Genomic DNA, 16,034 nt, shown 5'->3' with positions numbered 1-16,034 from the left:
CTACAATTGTTGGTTATGTATCATTTCCTGCAGCGTAGTTTTCAGCACAAAAATCTGTGTTGCTTCTTTTCTGCAGCAGGCCAAGTCTACAACATGCGGGAGATGATAGTGAGTTTACCATGCCAATAACTCAAATAGACTGCTTAGTTTATAGAATAATCTACTTTGAAAACTAGAAACTAGGATTGGGGTATTTTCACCTGTGCCATATAATTGTATTTAATACCATATTCAGTGTCTTAAATTCCTACCAATTATAGACCAATAGCTTTATATATTTAGACTGCTGTAATTTGGTTAAACAAAACTAAACCATTTCAGTGGTCAAATGTACTTGGTTTATGTTGGCCTACAGTTTATATGTACTAAATTCGAAATATAGGTCTACTCTATTGAAAATCCACAGTTGGCCTGATGTAAATCACGAAATGCAATGTTTTCAGGTTGGGTGACAAAACAAGGCTTTTCCGTGTTTAGCCTAGTAATCCTAGACCTATTCCATTATGAATCTATCAGAGTAGGCCTACAGCTATTTAAATGACTTTAGTCGTTGCATTTCTTGTTATGCACGGAATAATAAAAATGGGTCATTATTTCTCAAGTAAACACATCACATCAAATCTGACAGGTTTCTGAATAATGTTGCCTAATGTGAGCTAGCATCATACAGTAGCCTAAAGAGAGATGAATTGTGTGAATTGTGTGAGCAGAACCAAATATAGTTCTGCTTCTAATGGCATAGTAAAAAATGTTACACACCCTTATTTCGGCAAATCTTATATTTATATGTAAAATATTTATTTATGCATTTGGTAATTCTCATTTTCATTCAGTTATTGTCACGCATTCACTCCTTTCCGAAATCCACGTTGACAGATATGACTAATGCATGTTGCTGGATGTTCCTTTAGTCCTGGACACCGTCTGCGTTTAATGAACCTAACACACAGAACCTTGCAGTGGATTGAAGAAAAACACCAGACCTACATGTCCTGTATTTAGACCTACTGGAAATATGGATCCACTAAATAAACCGAAGAAGTCAGCGCAACAAAAGCCATTCAATGTTGAATGTGTTTATTATGTTGGGATACTGAGTAATATAGCTAGATATTGGATCACCTATATGTGATCTATTTATATGCGTATGCAATCTATTTCATCATTCTAATGCACAGAAGAACATTGGCTGGCTGAAATAGTGGCTCACCACGGTGGACACAAACCTAACACATTTAATGAGCTCAGTAATTATGATCTGTGTATGATTCATCTATTCCATTCCGTCTGAGACAATCAACATATGTAGCCTAATATAAACAATCCCTTTAAGATTGAACATCTCTTTCCTCAGAGACACCTAGAAAATGTATTCATTTACGGAAGATGAAATATACAAAACGCAATCACAACTCCCTCAATAAATTACAATTGCCAATAGTAATAATATAAATCAAGTAAAACAGTGTGAATGTTTAGTGAAAGCCACTCCTTCACAAGTAGTACTGCATTCTACCATACACAGCCATTCCTCCAAGATGTTCTGCTAGTGGTTGCTTGCTAACCAAATACCCTCTGCCTAATTGAGATGCTCTAATGACACTCTACTCCATTAATATTAATTGGATAATTATGATGATAACTGTCTAAACTTAGTTCCAATTTCAATTTGCTCCTGTCTTCCTTCCTCCTGACAGACTGTCTGGCATGATGGATAGAGGGGAACAAGTTTTTAAAAATAAACAGCTATTTCGCCCCTTAAGCCAAGACAGGACAATGTTTGCCTTTGCTAAAATACCATTTTCCCTGGGCTTTGGGTGTTTGACGGAGTGGGGGTCCTAACAGGGTTCACAGAGGACTGACCCTCACACTGCCGGGGAGGGAGACCAGCCTGCATATAAATAAAAGATTACAGCGGAAAATCAATTTCTGGGCAAACTCATTAAAAATGCGTCTTCTCCTTAAATGATTCCCCTTCTTTTTTGTATTCTCCCCTCTCTATCTCCCGGCGCTCACCTCTCTCCTTCCTCCATCATTGAATCCCCTGTTGCTCTCCCCCAGCGGTAATTACCAGCACAAGTCCCTTTTTGCCCTTTGATTTGCACCGTTTCACAAATGAAGGTTAAGTTTGTTTAACCGCGGTGGATTTGCCAGTCATGTTAAAGCATATAATGTGGCAGGTCCTTGCTTTCTCCACACACCTCCAGCCTTAGCCCCACTCCCCCTATCCACACGCCTCCTGGAGGGTTGGGGGGATCCAAGGTTAAGGCTCGCCGGTGCCGGGCCGAGGTCGACAGCAGTGGATCAGGCACCAGACTGAGTTGACCTGACTGGAGGGGGATAAGGAAGTTGTTAAAAATCACCTCTTGTAAAAGGATTTCACAAAATACAACTGAAAAGCTTAGTGGCATGTTTGCCTTGTGAGAGCCTTTAGGTGCTCTTAGGAAACCATTGAAAGCAGAAAGATGGACAAGAGAGATAAGAAAGGGATTGTTATCCAGTCCAAGGTCTTCCATCAAGGACCTTAGAAGCAACATGGTATTAGTTTCTATGAACATTATGGTTTGTAAATTGTGGATATGGATTGAAAGGAAGGGAAATACACTAAAGACAGACAACAATTACTGTATGTTCTCATTTAAAATTGAATCCCCTTGTACACCAAACAAATATATAAAGCAACATGTAAAGTCTTGGTCCCATGTTTCATGAACTGAAATAAAAAATCCCAGAAAAAGTGTATTTCTCTCAAATTTTGTGCACAAATTTGTTTATATCCCTGTTAGTAAGCATTTCTCTTTTTCCAAGATAATATATCCACTTGACAGCTGTGGCATATCAAGGAGCTGATTAAACAGCATGGCCATTACATAGGTGCACCTTGTGCTGGGGACAATACAAGGCCACTTTAAAAATTGTGCAGTTTTGTCGCACAACACAATAACTGTCATGTATCAGTATGCAGAGGTGAGTACAGAGTCAGCCGCAGGACACAGAACTGAGTAAAATAACGTACTTTACTCAGAAAATAAATCAACCATAATTTCCACGCAGGGAAAACACACCATAACACAGAAGACTGATAACACTAGACAAGGAACAATCACGCACAAAACATCATGGGAACCCGCCCGAACAAGGAGAGGCACCAACTTCGGCGGAAGTCTTGACAATAACCCTTTAGACTTAAATTTAACCCCTAGCCCCCTAGCTATAATTCGTAACATATACATTTAAAAAATGTGGAACATATTGTACTTTTAGCAAATAATACGCATTGTAATATTAACATATTATACGAAATGGGGAATGGACATCCACAAATAAATACATATCATACTAAATGGATTGTCTCAGATTTACATGCAGAACAATACAAAATGCTCTGAGACCAGGTTGAGTGAGCTTGTACATGAGCTATGTAGGTGAGGTTAATGTCTTGGGGGTCAGTCCTTTTACGAAACATATAATACCGTATGGTTACGAATTTGCAATATGTTACGAATTCTCACTTGCTGGCTAACGTTAGCTAGGCTAGGGGTTAGGGTGAAGGTTAGGGTTAAGTTTAGGAGTTAGGTTAAAGGGAAGGGTTAGCTAAAAGGGTCAGGGGAAGGGTTAGCTAACATGCTAAGTAGTTGCCAAGTAGCTAAAAAGTAGTAAGTAGTTGAAAAGTTGCTAATTAGCTAACATGTTAAACTTATCTTTGATGAGATTCAAACTCGTAACATTCGGGTTGCTGACGGTCACGTTATACACCAACCAATCCACCCTGACCAACCACCCTCCTTTCACTTTAAGTAACCATCTGTCTTATGTAACCATATGAAATGTAACATATGGAGTGTCTTGGATTTATGTACAGAATAATACGAAATGTTCTGAGACCAGACTGGTTTGCAGAGTGGCTGATTAAAGGTAACGCTCATTCATCCTATTTCCCAAGTAAAAATAGCCTTTAATGACCAAAACCTAACCCATAATATTTTTTACGCTATTGAAATGCTCAGAATTGAAGAAATTGTACCTTTTCTCTTCTCAAACAATCAGGAAGACTGAAAGAACAGGCTGAGTGGGCGGGGAGCTTATATTCCTGAGCTCACCTTGACTGACAGCTCTTTGAAACGCCCTTGTGGTCATTGCCAGGTAACAAGGTAAACAATAGTCCCAGTCAACATTCACTAAATAATAAGAAATTCCCCTCGACCACGGCCACAAAAAAAAAGAAAAAAAACATTATTTCCTATTGAACCATATTGTAAAAGAGGGAACTTCGTTGTCAATTTTTTGTTATGCATAAATAACAAAACATGCCGAAAAGCTGCTGTGTTGTTCAATGTACATGTAGCTAGTTCAAAAATCCCAAATTGGTCCACAATTCTCTCACATAGGGAAATAGAGCCAGCGAGAAGAGCCCTGTGGCTTCAGGCAATTCGGTGTGGGAGAGTGGGAAATGTGGGGACACAGTGTCCAAGTAGGTTCTTCTCTTTATTATTTCCTATAATAAGCAAACCAGATGGCACCATTTTTTTAAAAATTTTACAGATAGCAATAGGCACGCTCCAACATCATTTACAAACTATAGGGGTGACTGTTTTCCTGTCCTGCAAAGCAAAGCAAAGCATTGAAAAAGTCGTTTTGGGTGTCAGGGAAAATGTATGGAGTGAAAAGTACATCATTTTCTTCAGGAATGTAGTGAAGTAAAAGTTAAAAGTTGTCAAAAATATAAATAGTAAAGTAATGTCCAGATACTCCAAAAAAACTACTTAAGTAGTACTTTTAAGTACTTTACAACACTGGCTACACAAGTGAGAACTCTAGGGAGCAGGCAAAGTTGAAGTCACTTTTCTTGAATGTAGTTTTGTAATTGACTAAAACAAGCAGACAAGAAAATTGCGTTTGAAAAATGTTTTGTTTTTTCTGTGCAAAATGCTCTCATGGTCAACAGAGCTAATCATGAACTGTTGGACATCATCATGAATACTTTTGTAACTAGTTACAAAACTACAGAAATGCAATTGTGTGTTGCTGCTGTTTGTCTGATATCCAGCAGATCATGATTAGTAAAGCCTGAGTCACCTTAGAGGGTTAGACATAAGGGAATGTACATGAAAACAGCATACAATAAGTGTAATGGACAAGTTATTGGTACCTCTGTATTAGCATTATACAGTGTATTCGGAAAGTATTCAGGCCCCTTGACTTTTTCCACATTTTGTTACAGTATGTAATAGTCTTATTCTAAAATGTATTAAATAAACATTTTCCCTCATCAATCTACACAAAATACTCCATAGTGACAAAGCGAAAATAGATTTAGACATTTTTGCAAATGTAAAAAAATAAAATAAAATATCTATAAAAAAAATACATAAGTATTCAGACCCTTTGCTATGAGACTCGAAATCGAACTCAGGTGCATCCTGTTTCTATTGATCATCCTTGAGATGTTTCCTGGAGTCCACCTGTGGTAAATTCAATTCATTGGAGGACATGATTTGGAAAGGAACACACCGAGACAGGATTGTGTCGAGGCACAGATCTGGGAAAGGGTACCAACATTTTTAAGCAACATTGAAGGTCCCCAACAACACAGTGGCCTCCATCATTCTTAAATGGAAGACGTTTGGAACCACCAAGACTCTTCCTAGAGCTGGCCGCCTGGCCAAACTGAGCAGTCAAGGGAGAAAGGCCTTGGTCAGGGAGGTGACGAAGAACCTGATTGTCTCTCTGAAAGAGCTCCAGAGTGCCTCTGTGGAGATGGGAGACTCCTTCCAGAAGGACAACCACCTCTGCAGCACTCCACCAATCAGGCCTTTATGGTAGTGGCCAGATGGAAGCCACTCCTCAGTAAAAGGCACATGACAGCCCGCTTGGATGAAACCAAGATTGACCTCTTTGGCCTGAATGCCATGTGTCATGTCTGGAGGAAACCTGGCACATATCCTACAGTGAAGCATGGTGGTGGCAGCATCATGCTGAGGGGGGTGTTTTTCAGCAGCAGGGACTGGGAGACTAGTCAGGATCGAGGGAAAGATGAACCGAGCAAAGTACAGAGAGATCCTTGACGAAAACCTGCTCCAGAGCGCTCAGGACCTCAGACTGGGGCGAAGGTTCACCTTCCAACAGGACAACGACCATAAGCACACAGCCAAGACAATGCAGCAGTGGCTTCAAGAGAAGGCTCTGAATGTCCTTGAGTGGCCCAACCAGAGCCTGGACCTGAACTCGATCAAACATTTCTGGAGAGACCTGAAAATAGCTGTGCAGCGACGCTCCCCGTCCAACCAGGCAGAGCTTGAGGGGATCTGCAGAGAAGAATTGGAGAAACTCCCCAAATACAGGTGTGCCAAGGTTGTAGCGTCATACACAAGAACACTTGAGGCTGTAATCACTGCCAAAGGTGCTTCAACAAAGTACTGAGTAAAAGGTCTGAATACTTGTGATAAATGTGACATTTTATTATCCATTTGAAAAAAATCTAAAAACATGTTTTTGCTTTGTCATTATGGGGTATTGGGTGTAGATTGATGAGGGGAAAAAAACAATTTAATAAATTCTAGAATAAGAATGTTCCGTAAACATTTTTGGGAAAAGTCAAGGGGTCTGAATACTTTCCGAATGCACTGTAAATGACAATATGTTCAGAATTGTATATATTGTATACATTTATTTGATATTTTACAATAGCCCGGCATAGCCGATATATTGATCAACATGAACACTCAAGAGAAATAAAGATGAGAAATAATGGTGAGATATGATTTGACATAAAAAAATATAAAATTAGAGCCATGAGCCTAATACAATGTGCAAAACCCATTGATTCGTACAATTTGTAACATGTGTTGGCTCAAAACTGCCCTGAATGACGGGTCACCACTGGATAAGATGATAAGACACTGCCATTGGTGTATAACGTTTCCATATTTTTGCATGAAGCCAGAAGTAAATATTTGGTTAAACACTTAAAGCCTACCTCCTGAATCCAAGTGTTTGACACAGGGACCAGTAACTTTATAATCCAACTTTATCAATGTACCAGCTACAGTCACCCTACTTTGAACTGGTTTCTTCCAAATATCATCCAATTTGATGAAAACATGATTTTCACTGTTCAGGACCTTTCAGAACAGTAATACTTTCTGCCACAAGTACAAATAACCAGACAAAGACATTTGGCTGACCGGCTAGATTCGGTCCTGTGTAGCAACATTTGAAATTGTGTTTTTTACATTGACTAAAAGTACAGACTCGGAGCTAGAAAGTGGTATATCATACACTGCACTGGAACAATGGGAAAGTAATTCTGCTTTGAAAGTGGATTAACTTGTAACCACACTTTTGAGAAAATGGCCCTTGAATATTTTGGTACACCTACTGGAGAGCTCTTCTTTGTCTACACCCTTTCAGCATCATTCACACTGTCTTAAGCCTTAGCCTAGACTTTGGTGCAGATCATGTTGTTCCTCATATTATCTTCTCTGGTAAACACACTCAAATATCAAATAAGTTATTTGTCACATGCTCAGGATACAGAAGGTGTAGACAGTACAGTGAAATTATTACTTGCATATTTGCATAGTAGCAATATCAAAAAGAGAAAGTGTTCAGATAAATATTGTATAATTATTAGATGATTCTTACCCAGACACATTAGTCTAAATTGATGGGTCATCTGAAAGAAAACCTATACCTTTTATGGCTGCAGGGGCAGTATTGAGTAGCTTGGATGAAAAGGTGCCCATTGTAAATGGCCAGCTCCTCAGTCTCAGTTGCTAATATATGCATATTATTATTAGTATTGGATAGAAAACACTCTGACGTTTTTAAAACTGTTTGAATTATGTCTGTGAGTATAACAGAACTCATATTGCAGGCAAAAACCTGAAAAATTCCACTTCCTGTTTTTTTTTTTTCTGGGGGTGGCAGATTTTCAACCAAGCTCTCATTGAAATTACAGGGAAATATGGATGAGTTTTCACTTCCTACGCCTTCCACTAGATGTCAACAGTCAATAGAACTTTGTCTGATGACTAATGTGAAGGGGGGGGGGGGGGTCGAAGGAGACAGAAAATAGTCACCACTGCCACGAGTTGACCATGCTTTCACCATGCGCGTTCACAGGGGAAGGACCTGCGATCCACCGGTCATCTGAAGTCATTCTAATTCTCCGGTTGGAATGTTATTCAAGATATATGTAAACAACATTCTAAAGATTGATTCAGTACATCGTTTGACATGTTTCTACTGACTGTTACGGAACTTTTGGACATTTCGTCACGTTATAGTGGACGCGCTTTGTGACTTTGGAATTTTTTACCAAACGCGCTAACCAAAGTAGCTAATTGGACATAAATAACGGACATTTTCGAACAAATCAAGAATTTATTGTGGACCTGGGATTCCTAGGACTACATTCTGATGAAGTTCATCAAAGGTAATGAAACATTTATCATGTATTTTCTGGTTTCTGTTGACTCCAATATGGCGGCTAATTTGGCTACTGTTCTGAGCTCCGTCTCATAGGTTGCTTTTTCCGTAAACTTTTTTTTGAAATCTGACACAGCGGTTGCATTAAGGAGAGGTATATCTATAATTCCCTATGTATAACTTATATTATCATCTACATTTATGATGAGTATTTCTGTTGAAACGATGTGGCTATGCAAAATCACTTGATGTTTTTGGAACTAGTGAATCTAATACGCCAATGTAAACTCAGATTTTTTTATATAAATATGAACTTTATCAAACAAAACATGCATGTATTGTGTAACATGAAGTACTGAGTGTCATCTGATGAGGATAATTCAAGGTTAGTGATTAATTTGATCTATATTTCTGCTTTTTGTGAATGCTATATTTCGCTGGAAAATGGCTGTGCTTATTGTGGTTTGGTGGAGACCTAACATAATCGTTTGTACTGCTTTTGCTGAAAAGTATATTTGAAATCTGACACTTTGGTGGGATTAACAACAAGATTACCTTTAAAATGATATGAGACACATGTATGTTTTAGGAATTGTAATTATGAGATTTCTGTGGTTTGAATTTGGCACCCTCTATTTTCACTGGTAGTTGTCATATCGATCCCGTTAGCGGGAATGCAGCCATAACAAGATAACCACCCCCAGACACATCTGGCTAACTTGACGGGTAATGTAATCATCTGGTGAAGTGGAGTCTTTTGTTTAGACACGTAGCTAGCTAAACAATTAACCTAACGGTGCTTTCAAAACAACTGGAAAGTTGGAAAAACACCATAGAAAATACCCAACCCATACTGATGGTCATAGTTAGCCACCATGCATGAATCAGGTAGCTAAAGCTAACCAAATAGGTTCAATGTTAGCTTGCTAGCTAACATTACGCTATAACTAGCAATACAAATGGCTTTCTGAGTTAGAAATAATATTACTAAACAGTTAGCTAGCGACCCAGTCAGCTAACATTAGCTAGCTAGCTAACAGTACCCTTTAACTTGCAATGAGGCCGGGGACGCGATGAACCAGGCCGGGGACGCGATGAACCAGGCCGGGGACGCGATGAACCAGGCCGGGGACGCGATGAACCAGGCCGGGGACGCGATGAACCAGGCCGGGGACGCGATGAACCAGGCCGGGGACGCGATGAACCAGGCCGGGGACGCGATGAACCAGGCCGGGGACGCGATGAACCAGGCCGGGGACGCGATGAACCAGGCCGGGGACGCGATGAACCAGGCCGGGGACGCGATGAACCAGGCCGGGGCTCAGTTCTGTCTCTGTTTTCAGATGGTTGAACTAGCCCTTTTTATTTAACCTTTATTTAACTAGGCAAGTCATTAAGATAACAACACAGGCACAGGATAGTTCCCACTTACAATTTTTCCCATTTAGAAATGAGCTGATTTCACAAGTTCTAATTAGGTCTGCTGAGATAAGATCATGAACACACACAGATACTGTACAAAAGGATTCAGCTGCATGACAAGAGTACCTACACTGAGTATACCAAACATTAGAAATAACTTCCTAAGTTATTCCCCCCCCTTTTGCCCTCAGAACGGCCTCAATTCGTCGGGGCTTGGAATCTACAAAGTATTGAAAGTGTTCCACAGGGATGCTGGCCCATGTTGACTCCGATGCTTCCCACAGTTGTGTCAAGTTGGCTGGAAGTCCTTTGGGTGGTGGACCCTTCTTGATACACACAGCAAACTGTTGAGTGTGAAAAACCCAACAGCGTTGCAGTTCTTGACACAAACCAGTGCACCTGGCACCTACTACAATACCCTGTTCAAAGGCACTTCAATATTTTGTCTTGCCCATTCACCCTCTGAGTGGCACACATACACAATCCATGTCTCAATTGTCTCAAGGCTTAAAAATCATTCTTTAACCTGTCTCCTCCCCTTCATCTACACTGGATTTAACAAGTGACATCAATAGGGGATTATAGCTTTCACCTGGATTCACCTGGTCAGTCTGTGTCATGGAAAGAACAGAGGTTCTTAATGTTTTGTATTCTCAGTGTACAGCGTGTCTGCCTGATGATGTTTCACGTAAACGCAAAGCCAACCCAGTTGTCAGAGCATCGGCAGCAGCCGCACACCATTTCGTTTACCTTTTTCGAACATACCGGTCCTGAATCGTTCTCCATTTTTCTTTGATATCAGCATCGGTGTTCGAATTTTGGCGATGACGCCCTCCAGCTGTAATCTTTTGTGTCTTCTCCGAATACAACTGCATCGAAGGATTGTAGAGGTCACACCTCCTTGCACAGACGCTCCTCAAAACTGGACAGACATAATTGCGCATAGCAAAACTTGAATTAAAAACACACAAAAAAGGATGCTTGAAGGTAGAATAGCAAGAGCAGGGATGTAGCAGCACGTCCATCTTTTCCGTGTTTTTACCTGAAGGGATGTGATGTAAACACAGGGCGGGACTTCCGTTGCAAATGTCACTCAATACTGCCCCTCAAGTCCTCGCAAGAAATTATACGGTGGGGTTTCATTTTCCAGGTAGTAAAAAAACGTCCCTTTTTTGTGACAAAAGACAACATTGTGCTACATTCCGTACCTTCTGTCTCCATAGTGTGTGAATTTATCTTTCGAGACTAATTGCATTGACTGTCCACACATCCAACCCATACACACAAGAACACCCACACAACCAGTCATAAAAAACACACACAAGCACATACATGCACACAGACTCACACACACATTACACACACACACTCACACACACACAGTCAATGCTGCTGTTCTATTATATATAATTTGTTCAACTGCGCGACCAACACATTACCCACTTTCAATTTGTAAATGGAGTCATACTTGACACATTCATTATCTACACTGTATATCACATTGTGTACATTTTGGCTACTACTTATTCTATTACTTGTTATTTATTAACTGACTCTTTATTACGGATATTGATTATTGTACTACAATGTTGAGGGAGCTAGCGCATAAGCATTTCTCGACACCTTTTATACCTGCTGTAAACTGTGTGAGTGACAAATAAAATGTCCACCAAACCAAACGGCCATCAGCAATAAAGCTTTGGAAAACAAAGTGTACTTTCACTCAGATAGATCGCTGCCCTCTAACTGGTAATCCATTTGATAAACAATGCTGAAGCACGCTGCAGATGGGGAAACAAGACTGCTCTATTCTAGTGACTGGAACATTATAAGAAACTCGACATCTTGTCTCTAGTCTACTAGGTTGATTGAACACTGGATGTCTGTCCATGTCCTGAGGTCATTGGGAAATGCCTTCAGAACCAGCGACTAGGTGCAACAGTGAGCGCTATTACCATCAAGTAGGCTGTGGTTGAGGGTGGTGAGGGGCGTGGTGAGGGGTGTAATCCCAGGGTGGTGGATGGGTGTAATCCCATGACTCCAAAGGTTGAGTGTTCAATCCCAGTGGTAGACAGTACTTTTTTATTTTTTTGTTTTAACTCTATCCCAAAATGTAATTTATTAATTTAACTCTTCTGATTTAATGTTTAAACCCTATCCAAAACCTTAACCCTTTATTTCAAAATTTGACATTTGGAGAAACGGACCAATGGGTGTCCCATGACTCCGGATCCGAAGTTCTCGTGTTTAATCCCAGTGTTAGGATCCGAAGGTTGTGTGTTCAATCCCAGTGTTAGGATCCGAAGGTTGTGTGTTCAATCCCAGTGTTAGGATCCGAAGGTTGTGTGTTCAATCCCAGTGTTAGGATCCGAAGGTTGTGTGTTTAATCCCAGTGTTAGGATCCGAAGGTTGTGTGTTCAATCCCAGTGTTAGGATCCGAAGGTTGTGTGTTCAATCCCAGTGTTAGGATCCGAAGGTTGTGTGTTCAATCCCAGTGTTAGGATCCGAAGGTTGTGTGTTCAATCCCAGTTGTAGACAGTCATTTGAAATGTTTTTCTATTAACCCTATCCCCAACCATAATCCTTAGCCATTCTGAATGAATGTCTAAACTTAATGTTTTAACCTATCCCCAACCATAATCCTTAGCCATTCTGAATGAATGTCTAAACTTAATGTTTTAACCCTATCCCCAACCATAATCCTTAGCCATTCTGAATGAATGTCTAAACTTAATGTTTTAACCCTATCCCCAACCATAATCCTTAGCCATTCTGAATGAATGTCTAAACTTAATGTTTTAACCCTATCCCCAACCATAATCCTTAGCCATTCTGAATGAATGTCTAAACTTAATGTTTTAACCCTATCCCCAACCATAATCCTTAGCCATTCTGAATGAATGTCTAAACTTAATGTTTTAACCCTATCCCCAACCATAATCCTTAGCCATTCTGAATGAATGTCTAAACTTAATGTTTTAACCCTATCCCCAACCATAATCCTTAGCCATTCTGAATGAATGTCTAAACTTAATGTTTTAACCCTATCCCCAACCATAATCCTTAGCCATTCTAAATGAATGTCTAAACTTAATGTTTTAACCTATCCCCAACCATAATCCTTAGCCATTCTGAATGAATGTCTAAAATTAATGTTTTAACCCTATCCCCAACCATAATCCTTAGCCATTCTGAATGAATGTCTAAACTTAATGTTTTAACCCTATCCCCAACCATAATCCTTAGCCATTCTGAATGAATGTCTAAACTTAATGTTTTAACCCTATCCCCAACCATAATCCTTAGCCATTCTAAATGAATGTCTAAACTTAATGTTTTAACCTATCCCCAACCATAATCCTTAGCCATTCTGAATGAATGTCTAAAATTAATGTTTTAACCCTATCCCCAACCATAATCCTTAGCCATTCTGAATGAATGTCTAAACTTAATGTTTTAACCCTATCCCCAACCATAATCCTTAGCCATTCTGAATGAATGTCTAAACTTAATGTTTTAACCCTATCCCCAACCATAATCCTTAGCCATTCTGAATGAATGTCTAAACTTAATGTTTTAACCCTATCCCCAACCATAATCCTTAGCCATTCTGAATGAATGTCTAAACTTAATGTTTTAACCCTATCCCCAACCATAATCCTTAGCCATTCTGAATGAATGTCTAAACTTAATGTTTTAACCCTATCCCCAACCATAATCCTTAGCCATTCTGAATGAATGTCTAAAATTAATGTTTTAACCCTATCCCAAACCATAACCTAACTTTGAAATTTGAAATTTGGAGCAACCAGAGTGTCAAAAACACATCAAAACTTTATGTTTGGAGAAACTTCTGAATTTGATGTTTGGAGAAACATGGATAAACTTCAGAATCCATTGCCAAATTGGTAAAACTGTGAGATCTTGTTGTGATTGAAAAGCTACTGTTGCAGTAAAACTGAGCTCTGTGTGTATGGAGTCAGACAGGTGAGATGAAAGACCCTAAAGCCCAAATAGAGAAATAAACTGGGGAAAAATAGAAATATATAATATCTCATATATATCATATGTGGTTCCTATTGTTTTGACTGTTTCCATACGTTTATGTTATGCATAAATATGACACCTCAGAGTACTATCAAAGTGGCTGTTGGCCCTACAACATGGCAGTGTTTTGTGACATGAGGTGAGTGTGTGTTTGAGGAGGAGAGAGCGAGGGAGTGAAGAAGAGTGTGTGTACGAGAGACAGAGAGAGAGAGAGAGAGAGGGAGGTGAGAGTGTTGTGTTTCACAGGTTTTTGCAGTGATGCACTGCTTTATTATTCAGCACAAGGGGCACTTCACCATCCGAATGGCTTCTCTTTGATATCGACAGCAGCTTGAGGGGGAGAGTGCACTCAAAAACAGGCGCGGGCCAATTTATTCTTCAAAAAAAAAATAGTGTACTTCTCTCGCAGCGGTGGCCGAACATGAGGCGAGCCAATCGCTTTGATGCTCCAACAGTGACACTCCACACAGTAATGAAATATGGTAATTACACACACATGAAAGCCATGCTACACAGACCAGGGGTAAAAAAGGATAAAAACAAATATGACTTTATCCAAAGATACCCTGTGAAATTAATTATCCTTTTCATAAACATATATTTTATTCTATTAGGGACCTACAAAGCAGCGTGAACCATCATTTGACCCAGTGACGAATCAGGGTAAGAGGTCCACTGATTAAGAATGTCAATAACAACACAGAGACAAACAGAAGAGGGGGATTGTCCACAATGCTCTTCACTGTGCTACTGTTTCCTTTCTGTTTCTCAGTCAGTACTAAACTGTCCACAGGAGAAATGATTGACAAGCCATGTTGTGTTGGTCAAGGTACTCAAGGCAGTCCCCCAGCAGGGAATACACCTGACACTGGACATTGGGATCTGCATGTTTTACCTTTATGTGCCAAATTCTGTGTCTGCACTATTGATTGGCATATACATCTCTCACTTGTATACTTCACACATGCCTCTCAGTAGAACCACATAACTAGTTGGCCAAGGAGCATCGGAGGGAGTGGTGGGGAGGTGAAGGGGGGATAGAGGGAGGTGGAGAGGAAGAGATGGATAAAGAGTGAAAGAGAATAAGAGAATGCAAGAGAATGGGTGGACATGGCTATTTGTTCACCATCAGTGTTTGCTCTTGAGTCCGACAGCCAGAGCCAACCCCCTCATCTCTCTCACACACTTTCACACTTTCACACACACACACACACACACACACACACACACACACACACACACACACACACACACACACACACACACACACACACACACACACACACACACACACACACACACACACCTTAGCCTTCCTGCCCTGCTCCCTCCAGAGACAGAGCTGGAGGTCAGGGAGAAGGTGGAGGTCAAATGGGCCTGGATCAGTCCTGCTCAAACACTGCTAATAGGACACAGTGTGTGTATATGTGTGTGTGTATGTATGTGTGTGTGTGTGTGTGTGTGTGTGTGTGTGTGTGTGTGTGTGTGTGTGTGTGTGTGTGTATGTGTGTGTGTGCGTGTGTGTGTGTGTTGGGGGGGGGGGTCTGACCAGCTAACTGGGGCTAAATGCTCCATGAACAAACACACCCAGATGCACTGTGCTGATGTGCAAAAGCACACACACACATACACTCTCACACAGTCGCATGCACACACACACCTTAAGGCCAGAGCACGGGGTGAGAATGTTAAATGCCCATCCTAAGGACATGAAAAGTTTTCCTATTTGTCACTAGTATCTGCAAAAAGCCTTCCTGAGGGAAGGAGAACTGAACCATGTAGTTAGTTAGCAGATAAGAAAAGTTCTCGCTTAATTGAGTTGAGCTGATGATAAACTCTGGGCACCAGTGGACATGGTACAGACATGGCAGACAGACACAGAGGTCCAGACAGACAGATGGGGCCAGGGGCCAGCTAGCAGTGTTCTCTCTCTCAGAGTGTAGTGATAGGAGTTTTATTCCAGTGCTGAGCCTCTTTTATCACCCTCCTCCAACTGTATCCAGGTAACCCCAAGGCCACCTGGCTCTTAAAACAGGACAGTCAAGGTAACAGGTAATTGCAAAGGCGTCTCGTAAAATGGCCTGTTTGCCCAGAGCTGAACGAACACGGACTCCTCTATATGTCAACCTGGGACT

The 16,034-nt window shown here is 40.5% G+C and overlaps 1 long non-coding RNA gene across 1 annotated transcript; it reads right to left on the bottom strand.

The window, feature by feature from the left end:
- Positions 1–1,060: 1,060 nt before the first annotated feature.
- Positions 1,061–10,945, bottom strand: LOC118945811. Its single transcript, XR_005040964.1, has 2 exons — positions 10,603–10,945; positions 1,061–2,330 (listed from the first exon to the last, which is right to left on the bottom strand). It is a non-coding gene; the product is annotated as an uncharacterized LOC118945811 (long non-coding RNA).
- Positions 10,946–16,034: the final 5,089 nt, after the last annotated feature.

Source organism: Oncorhynchus mykiss, chromosome 30 (genome assembly GCF_013265735.2).
Source record: "Oncorhynchus mykiss isolate Arlee chromosome 30, USDA_OmykA_1.1, whole genome shotgun sequence".
In the NCBI taxonomy this organism is placed as follows: Eukaryota; Metazoa; Chordata; class Actinopteri; order Salmoniformes; family Salmonidae; genus Oncorhynchus; species Oncorhynchus mykiss.
This window is presented reverse-complemented; position numbering and strand designations above follow the sequence as displayed.